This window comes from Nicotiana tomentosiformis, chromosome 5, assembly GCF_000390325.3.
Source record: "Nicotiana tomentosiformis chromosome 5, ASM39032v3, whole genome shotgun sequence".
NCBI lineage: Eukaryota > Viridiplantae > Streptophyta > Magnoliopsida > Solanales > Solanaceae > Nicotiana > Nicotiana tomentosiformis.
Genome location: NC_090816.1, coordinates 20,946,629 through 20,957,531, shown reverse-complemented (window position 1 = coordinate 20,957,531; position 10,903 = coordinate 20,946,629).

Here is a 10,903-nt window from a genome sequence, read left to right as displayed (position 1 = left end):
TTTGGGTACAAAGATTGTGCAATGGTGGCTAGAGCTATATTGATGTGGCGTGTCTGTGGGATAGTTGTGTTTAATAATATAAGGTCATTAGACCTAGAATGAATACTATCATGTTTGAAATGGTACATTCGGGAAGATAATATTGAAATTCGGCTTAGAAAGTGATTATGGTTCTGGTTGGAGTGAGAGAGCGCCATTACTTCTTGATCTGATAAGAGGTCTTAATATTTCTGCGTGTTTCTTTCATTATCAGTAATGCGCAAAAGTTTTAAAATGAGGTTTTGTTTGATATGGGGTTTAATACTATTACCGGGTTACTTTGGAGTAGTTAATGTGATAAAACAAATGGTGTTGAGAGCATGCGAGTTGTGTAGTATGTTAAGTGATTATATCTAGGGTTATGGTAATTGCTCAATACAGCTTGTTCAGACTCATACAATGTGTTGATGTGAGATTCAGGTCTTGAAAAGAAATTCTGAATGTTGGAAATTGAATTCCAAGGTTTATGGGCTAAGGTTGAAGTAATGATTTTTAATTATGTCGTATTGTCAGGCCTATACAATTTACACGGAATAGGATGGCATGGGATCACCCCGGGTACGTATGTGGTAAGATGGAACAGTGATGTGGTGGCTTGGAAACAACTCATAGCATGTTCGAGGACGAACATATGTTTAAGTGGGGGAGAGTGTAATGACCCGGCCGGTCGTTTTGAGTATTATAACCCCGTTCCCCCATTTACTGCTCAATTTATGGCTTACAGTTGATTTATGACTTATCGGGTTAGTTGGTTTGGGTCCGGAAGGATTTCGGAGTGAAATGAGACACTTAGTCTCATAATTAAAAATTTAAGTTAAAATAGTGACCGGATATCGACTTATATGTAAACGACCCCGGAATGGAGTTTTAATGATTCCAATAGCTCTGTATGGTGATTTTGGACTTAGGAGCGTGTTCGAAAAATTATTTGGAGGTCCGTAGTAGAATTAGACTTGAAATGGCGAAAGTTGAATGTTTGGAAAGTTTGATCGGGGGGTTGACTTTTTGATATTGGGGTCGGAATCCGATTCCGGGAATTGGAATTGGTCCGTTATGCCATTTATGACTTGTGTGCAAAATTTGAGGTCAATCGGACTTGATTCGATAGGTTTCGGCATCGAATGTAGAAGTTGGAAATTTCATAATAGACTAAAGTCAAGTGAGTTCGCACAAAACCTAACTTCAAATTAGCATAACTCTCAGGACACGTAGTGTTATATGGTTTATTACCTATCAAATGAAAGATCTTTGAGTCTAGTTTCTAACGCTTCAAACCGTTGGTCATTTGGACATTCCTACAAGACGTTATGACCAAATTACCAAAGGCTGGAAAAATACAATTCTGTGACCAATTATGCGATCGCAAAACTGCTTCTTATACCGCAAACTGGTCGCAGAATGGACCAGAAGAGCCTAGTCCTGGGCATCAATTTTGCGATCAATTTTGCGGTCTGCATACCCATTCTGCGGTCCATTATGCGACCGCAGACCAGCTTTTGGAGGGTTAATTTTTCTATTTTCATAACCCGACCCCATTTTGATAAATAGGCTTTGGGGCTTATTTTGGGGCAATTATCTGATGATTTTAGAGAGAAGTGAGAGTGTTCTACAGAGAGGAAGTAGATGAAATGTCTTGTTCATAAAATTCTTGTCCAAGCCTTGAAGTCCAACGAAAAATCCCTCAAGTTCTTCATCAAAGAGGTAAGGTTCTAACTCCTAATCTTCAATTTCGAGTTTGGGTAATGATGGGTGATTAATAGTATGATTTTTGGGTGTAAGAGTATGATTCTTGGGTTTAAGAGTATTATTTATACGTATCAATAAGGTTTATGGAAAGAGTCTTGAGTTCAAATGGGTAAAGATTGGGTTGAAAATGGTAGAAATCTTCAAAGACTTCAATTGAAGATTTGAGGGTCGAGTTGATGTCGGAATTTGGTGAAATTTGTATGGTTGGACTCATGGTTGGATGGGCATTAATATTTTGTAACTTTTATCGGGTTCCGAGACATGGGCCCTACGAGCGATCTTTGAGTGTAAATTCAGATTTTTATAGAAAAATTAGTATTTTGATATGGAATAAATTCCTATAATTTGGGTTGACTGAATCAAATTAATTGTGACTAGATTTGAGCTGTTCGGAAGTTGTTACGTGCATAATGGAATTTCTGGAAGCATTGTTTAGCTTGCTCGACATTGGATTCGGCTTGTTCGAGGTAAGTAACTCTTCTAATCTTGGAGCTGAGGGTATGAACCCTGAATATACGTATTATGTGAATTGTTTGGAGGTGACGCATATGCTAGGTGACGGGCATGTGGGCGTGCACCGTAGGAATTATGACTTTGTCAAATTCCATGGGACTGTATAGTTGAATAATCTGTTGATATCCGTACATTCTCTACGTGTTAGAGAAAATTGAGCTGAGACTCGTATTAAAAATCATGCTTAGTCATATGTTGTTATTGTTGGTACCCATTGGGGTCATTTTTGTGGTTGAATAATATGTTCAAATTGTAATTTTTCACTCAGTCATGTTTATTCATTTCATATCATACCTCAGTATCTCTTATTTATTATTGATGCATCATATCATTGTTGTTGGGCTGCTTATCATGATTTCTGAGAGCCCGAGAGACTGGAGTTGTTGATGACTGAGTGAGGCCGAGTGCCTAATTGTGAGGATATTTATGGATTGGGCTGCACGCCGCAGCATGTTTATTGATTTATTCCATGATTGGCTTGATATAGCGCTTGGGCTGAAGGAGCCCCTCCAGAGTCTGTACACAACCCCAGTGAGCGCATATACCTACTGAGTGCGAGTGACGAGTGATTTGGGAGGATTGAGTGACAGTGAGGCATGAGTGATTGTGAGGACTGAGTGATTGTGTGGACTGAGTGACTGGGAGGAGTGAGTGATTGGGAGGACTTAGTGAAATGATACTCTGAGAGTATGCACATGATTTTATCACTGAGTTGCATCGCATTGACATGCACTCATGACATACAGGCATAGAGATGGATTTTTCCTCATGTTGTACAGTACCACATCATTCATGATTTTTCACACATGTTGATAGATGGGCATAGTGATGCAATTGTTTTATACGGGATATTTGGAAAGAAAATGAAACATCCCATTTATTATTGAAAGGATTTTTGGAAAATCACAGTTTTCAGACTTACTCATATTTTGGTGATTTTAGTGAAAGTAATTGAGTTTTACTATTATATTTGAAAAGAAAAATGTTTATTTTTCCGGAACTGTGAACGAACTGAGCACTTTATTATTGAGTTATTCATTGTGTTGCCTCAATTCTGTTGTTATGAGATTTGTTTTCTGGATATTGTTGTGGACTATTGGTTTTGGACCCGACCTTGGTAAAAGCTTGTCACTGCTTTCAACCTAAGGTTAGATTTGTTACTTATTCAGTACATGGGGTCGGTTGTACTGATACTACACTTCTGTACCTTGCGTGCAGATGTTGGTTGCTGATATTGTTGTGTTCGATGGGAGCTGGATTTGAAGATGTATCTGTGTTCCGGTTGTAGCTGCCTCTTGATCGTGGTAGCTTTAGATTCAGAAAACTCTGTTTATGTACTTCTCAAACATATGATGTATTTATTTAATACCAGCTTGGTAAACTCTATTCTTAGAAGCTCATGATTTGTACTACCAGTTCTTGGGAAAAAGCATTGATTTTAGATATTTGCTTTTAATTAATTGCCTCGTTAATTTCATTGGAATTAGATAGTTGTTAATTGGCTTACCTAACGGGTTGGGTTAGGTGCCATCACGACTAGTTGGATTTTGGGTCGTGACAATCGAGTACCGGAGTCTACGAGGTATCTGCCAGCGTCCGCAGGGCCTTGTCTCTCCTTCTATATATTTCTTTCTATCTTGTATTGATACATAGACATTTGTTGTATTAGTTTGGTTATCTAGATGCTCATGACTTAGTGACACCCCGATGTCGGGCTATTTTTTTTCCGCACTTATATATATTATATTTTTTTTAATTTGAGTTTTACCGAGTATTTATGAAAAACTCCTCATATTTTTAAATGTCTTAATTCACTTATGTTAAAAAAATTTGAAAGAGTCTTGGAAAGGTCGGCTTGCCTATTACCACGATAGGCGCCATCACGATAGGGTTAGTTTGGGTCGTGACATATGGAATTAATTTCTATGATTCGTATTGAGTATATCGAATTGTTTATGAATAGATTTAACGCTTTTGGAGACAAATTCAAAAGGAAAAGTTGTGGGCAAATAATTTATTAGATTTTGCAAAGCGAGGTAAGTGTCGTAGTTAACCTTGACTTGAGGGAATAGAACCCTTAAATTATTTGTTATGTGAAATGCATGTGAACGATGTATAGGCGAGGTGACGAGTGTCTATATGTCGTCAAATTAATTGTTTGCATATTTACTTGAAAAATCATAAATTATTTTAAATCATGAATTAATTGTTATAATAATTGTTTCTCTCCTATTCTTTGTCAAATATTAATTCCTGAATCCCTGCATTAATTGTTACATCGTATTTGAATTATGTGTATTAATTGCTACTTGACATTTAGCATATTAAATATTAAACTGCCTATTTTCTCCCTGATTTCCATAATAAATTGCTATTTGTCATTGGTTGTTTCATAATTATTCTATGCTTGTTGTCTTAACGTTTTATATTAATTGTTGCATTTATTGGGACAATTTCTTCTATAAGAATTGGTAAATGAATATATTGGAGGAGCGGGTTGCACGCCGCAACAGAATCGATTGAAATGAATGTATTGGGGGATCGGGTTACATGCCACAACAGAATCGATTAAAATAAATGTATTGGGGGATCAGGTTGCATGCCGCAACAGACTTATTAAAAAGTCCATATACACAACATAATCGATTGAAATGAATGTATTGGGGGATCGGGTTGCACGCCATAACAGACTTATTAAAAAGTCCATATACGTAACAGAATTGATTGAAATGAATATATTGGGTGATCGGGTTACACGCCAAAACAGACTTATTAAAAAGTCCATATACGTAACAAAATTGATTGAAAAGAATATATTGAGGGATCGGGTTGCACGCCGCAACAGACTTATTAAAAAGTCCATATTGGAGGATCGGGTTGCACGCCGCAACAGACTTGTTAAAAGTATATATATATATATGTATACACACACACACTTGATTAAAATAATATATTGGAGGGTTGAAAATGTATATATTGTGGGAACGGGTTGCACGCTGCAACGGAAATTGGTTAAAATAATAATTGGTTATGACTGCTGAGTTGGCTTCAACTATTATAAATGAGTTACCTGATTTATTTCTATTATTTGTTGTTTTTACTAATATTGCGTACAGGTTAATGTAAGTGACCCGCCTTAGCCTCGTCACTACTTCGTCGAAGTTAGGCTTAGTACTTACCAGTATATGGATTTGGTTGTACTGATACTACACTCTGCACTTCTTGTGCAGATTTCGGAGTTGGTCCCAGGGGTGTACCATAAACTTGCTCGGAATTTAGCTACTCAGAGGAGACTCGAGGTATAACTGCGCGATGTTCGCAGTTCTTAAGTCCCCGTCTATTTTACTTTAGTTGTGTGTTTGTTTCCAGACAGCTTTATTTTATTCAGACCATATTTGTATTATTCTAGAAGCTCGTGCACTTGTGACACCAATTCTGGGATGGTATTTAGACACCGTTATTTTTATGGATTATTCACTATATTTCAGACTTTACTTTCGCATTTATTTCTTTGTTATTAATAAATTTAAGAACTATTTAAAAATGGCTAATATTATTCTAACATTGGCTTGCCTAGCAAGTGAAATGTTAGGTGCCATCACGGTCTGAAGGTGGAAATTTCGGGTCGTGACAAAATAAGATGAATTCATGTGAGTGAGAGGAATGCATTTGTCTGTCCATTTAACGTACTTTGTATTCATGTACTCAATTAAGAAGTACATTAACTTATAACCTTTGAATATATTTGTACCTTTATAAATAGGGAACTTTTGACTCTATGAAGAACACACCAAGAAAAGAAATAACAAAATCATTTTTTCTCATATATATTTTCTCTCCATTAGTATATTGTTCTATTGTGCTCTCATTTCTTAACACGTTATCAGCACGAGGTTCTAATCAACTGAGGTTATCTGCTTCATCCAAATTTTATCTTCTTTCTAAAAGAGGTAGTCAGTTTCTTTTCCGATTCAGGTATACATTCCTATGTTTATAATGTTTCTATTAGGATCTTCTTTAACCTGCAATTTAATTACCATATGCATAACTTGTTTTGAATATTATTATAATAATTGCATTGGTATGAAAACAATAAGTTTCGGTTAAATTGTTATTTCATTAGATAAACTACGAAGAAGTTTAATCCTACAGATAAATAAATAAGTATTAAAATTGAATTACAATAATTAGACTAATTAAGCCCACATCCAAATATTCTAACAGAATATGCATTTAGAAGGAATTCTTGCAAAATTTTCAAAAGGTTTAAAATGTGTCTTCAATAAATTTATCATCTAAGTGTACAAACTAATTACTGACTTTAAAATTAACGACTGAACTATTAGATGAATCGTATTGAATGTTGAAACTTGTTAGAATTGGTATCATCTAGTTTTATGCCTACTTAGCTTATTGAAACGTATTCTAAGTAGAACAAAATTATACTAGTACATATTAATTCAACTTATTTATTCTATGAAAATATACTTACATGTCTAAAGTTTTTGTGGGTAATATTAAACATTAATTTATCATCGCACTGCACATAATTATTTGTTTGATAATTTTACATATAGAATATTAATACACGATTATGTACTGCACTGAATTGATAATAATTCTTGTCATTCTAATTCACTTATTTCTATGATAGTTTTCACTATGTCGAATTTGTCAAAGCTTGAATTTATGGCACTTGACATCTCTGGGAATAACTATTTGCCATGGTGTCACGACCCAATTTCCCCTCTGTTTGGGTATCGTGATGGTACCTAGTCTTAGGGACTAGGTAAGCCTAACAATAATTAAAACAACAACATTATTTAAATAGAATCTTTTACAATTCTCAAAACCGGTAGTACAAGTCATAAGTTCTACAGAGTGTCTGCTAGAAAGCCTCTAAATACAACTGTCCAAAAACAGGAATGAACAGTGCAAAACAAAAACTTGAAGGTAACTCCGAAGCCTGCGAACGCAGCAGCAGGTTTACCTTGAGTCTCCACAGCAACTATCCACACAGCTAGCTAACAAACAAGTACCTGGATGTGTACAAAAATGTACAGAATAGTAGCATGAGCACACCACAGCGTTGCCCAGTAAGTATCAAGACTAACCTCGGTGGAGTAGTGACGAGGAACAGTCAAGACACCTACTAGTCTAATAAACTGGACAGATATAAGTACATGAACAACAGAAGTATGATGTCACATAAAGACTATGCAATATGGCTCACAGTACAGTGATGGCAATAAGGAAGGAAAACAACAAGTATCAGCGGAATATTATGAAAATGACACAGAAAGGTGAATGGAACACAACCTAAATCCGAAATCATAAATTCAGCAAGGACAAGTAATAACTCAGCGACTACAACCGCTTTTACATTAGGTTTTAGTCAACAACTCCACGAGGTACCGAACCTCAGACAAATCACAACTCACGGGTTTCAATACCTGAACTTTAACACTTGGCATCCTGTGCCCTCATAACATCTCATAACCGCATTGACGACTCACGAGCCAATAGAGTCATTCTCACATAGAAGGCAAGTAAACAAGGGTGAGCATCTATGCTCAACAATATCAAGAACACCTTTTGTCCGATAAGAGTGCTTAACTATGTGTATGCTTGTGCAAGTGTACTACCATAGTCCATATCAGCAATTAAGCATAAGGAAAAAAAATGGACATCACGTAGAATATTTTCTCACTGCTTTCACAAGATAAAGCTCACACAAGTACGTATACCACTATACAAATATCAACAACAAGAATGCCCCCAGGCCATAAATCATCACAAATCAATCCCTGTTACAGCCCACCTTGTCTCGCCACGTCTGCAATAGTAACATAAATGCCCGCCTTATCTCACCACACATGCATAATAATGTTCCCACCTTGTCTCGCCACATGCGCAACCCACATATATATATACATATCCCGCCTTGTCACGCCACATGTGCAAATATCAATAGTAATAATAGCACGGCAGAAACCTCGTGTAACCCTATAATAACAACCGCACGGCAGAAACCTCGTGCATCACAATAATAACAACCGCACGGTAGAAACCTCATGCATCACCACAACAAGTACAACAGCAACAATGACAATAATACAAAGTACGACAAGTAAATCAACTCAAGAACTTTAATTCACAAAGAAACGGTAGAACCAATTCACAAGGGATAACCACAGTAAAGAATGCTAGGCATAAAGAGAACAGCTCAACAAAGGGAAAACTAATGTGTAGCAACGATCTCACAATATACACTTCAACAACAGGGAAGCTAACACGAATCAAAGAATGCCAAATAAAACAAGTCGACTAAGATATAGGATATCTAAACTTCTTTTAAGGTTGAGAAAATTACGAAGGATATTCAACAATTCAATTAAGGATAAGCAGCGGAAAAATAATCGTAACCTCAATTAAGACTGAACAATTATAGGATGAAACAATATAAATTCCAAATAAAGATAAGCAGTTATGAAAAGATAGCATGGCTATAAAAGAGATAACAGTTTCAATTAAAGCACTTATGAATCAAGTAACAATAATAGTGGATCATGATGCAATTGATTCTAATTAAGAAGGTAGATGTGAATCTAGTAATTAAGATATATAATCATAACAAGAACAACTGCATATTTAATGAATACAAGGACCTAAGAACCCTAAAAGGCCAACTTTCCACAAATAAATCTGTGCACGCACTTGTCACCTCGTGTACATGGGCTACAATCAACATAGAAGACTCAAATCCTAAGGGGGAAATCCTCCACACAAGGTTACGCAAGATACTTACCTCGAATCAAGCTCAAACAGTCCATAAGAATGTCCTTTCCTCAATTATCCGACTCTGAATGGTCCAAATCTAACCAAACGCAATTGCATATCATGAATACAATGATAATAGACTCATCTAATTAATGAAATCAATATTTTAACAAAAATTCCGAAATTTGCCCTAAAAGGTCGACCCGGGCCCACATCTCGAAATCGGGTAAAAATCACAAAATATGAACACCCATTCACTCACGAGTCCAACCATATAAGAATTACTCAAATCCGACCACCAATCCCCTTTCAAAACTCAAAATCTTTATTGAAAAAGTTCGTCCAAATGTTTTCCCAATTTCAACCCCAAAAATCCAAAACTAAATGGAGAAAATAACTATAAATTAATGCAATAAAACCAAATTCGAATGAGAAATCGTTACCAACAAGATTCCTCTGAAAATCCCTCAAAGAATCGCCTTCTCCCGAGCTCAAAATCAAAAATGGAGTGAAAATGAAATAACCCTCGATTCCAACCCCTTTCTGCCCAGCGATCCTCGCACCTGCGCCTACCGCACCTACGGTCTAACCAGTTGCACCTGCGGAAGTCACTAACTCCCACAGTCTCCGCACCTGCGAGCCTTCTGCGCATCTGCGGGCATCGCATATGCGGAACTTCCTCGCACCTGCAACCCCAGGCCAACTCTCAATTCTCGCATCTGCGCTTCCATCTCCGCACGTGCGAGTCCGCTGATGCGCACAAATTCTCCGCACCTGCAAAGACTGCCAAGTCTAGCTCTCCTCGCACCTGCGCCTCATTCTTCGCACCTTCGACCATCGCACCTGCGCCCAAGGTCTGCAGGTGCGATTACACCAGAACTCAGACCTCCCCAAAACCATGAAAATCATCTGCAGCTCGTCCGAAAAATACCCGGGGACCTCGGGACCCCATCCAAACATACTAACAAGTTCTATACCCTAACACGGACCCGCTCGAGGTCTCAAATCACATCAAACAGCATCGAAACTACGAATCACATCATGAATCGAACTTATAAATTTTTCAAATCTTTCAACTTCTAGAACCCGTGCAGAAACCTATCAAATCAACCCGGAATGACGTCAAATTTTGCAGGCAAGTCCCAAATAACATAACGGAGTTGTTCCAACTCTCGGAATCGCATTCCGACCCCGATATCAAAAAGTTCACTTCCGGTCCAAATCTCCAAAAATTTGACTTTCATCATTTCAAGCCTAAATCAGCTACAGACCTTGGATAGTCCGGACACGCTCCTAAGTCCAAAATCACCCAACGGAGCTAGTGGAACTGACAGAACTCCATTATGGAATCTTATCATCATAGCTCCGACTATGGTCAAAATCCTAAGACTTAAGCTTCCGTTTTAGGGACTAAGTGTCCCAAATCACTCCGAAACATCTGGTAACCGAATTCAACCACGCACGCAAGTCAATACACATAATATGAAGCTGTTCAGGGCCTTATGCCACCGAACGAGACTTAAATTCTCAAAACGACCGGTCGGGTCGTTACATATGGGTACTTGATGCTGAAATTCATCTTGATGCTAAAGGTCTTGGTGACACTATTAAAGAAGGAAATGAAGCATCAAGCCAGGATAAGGCGAAAGCCATGATTTTCCTTCGCCATCATCTCGATGAAGGGTCAAAAAGTAAATATTTAACCTTGAAAGATCCATTTCAATTATGGACTAGTTTGAAGGAACGATATGACCACCTAAAGGCCATGGTTGTCACGACCCAATTTCACCTATAGGTCGTGATGGCGCCCAACACTACAGCTAGG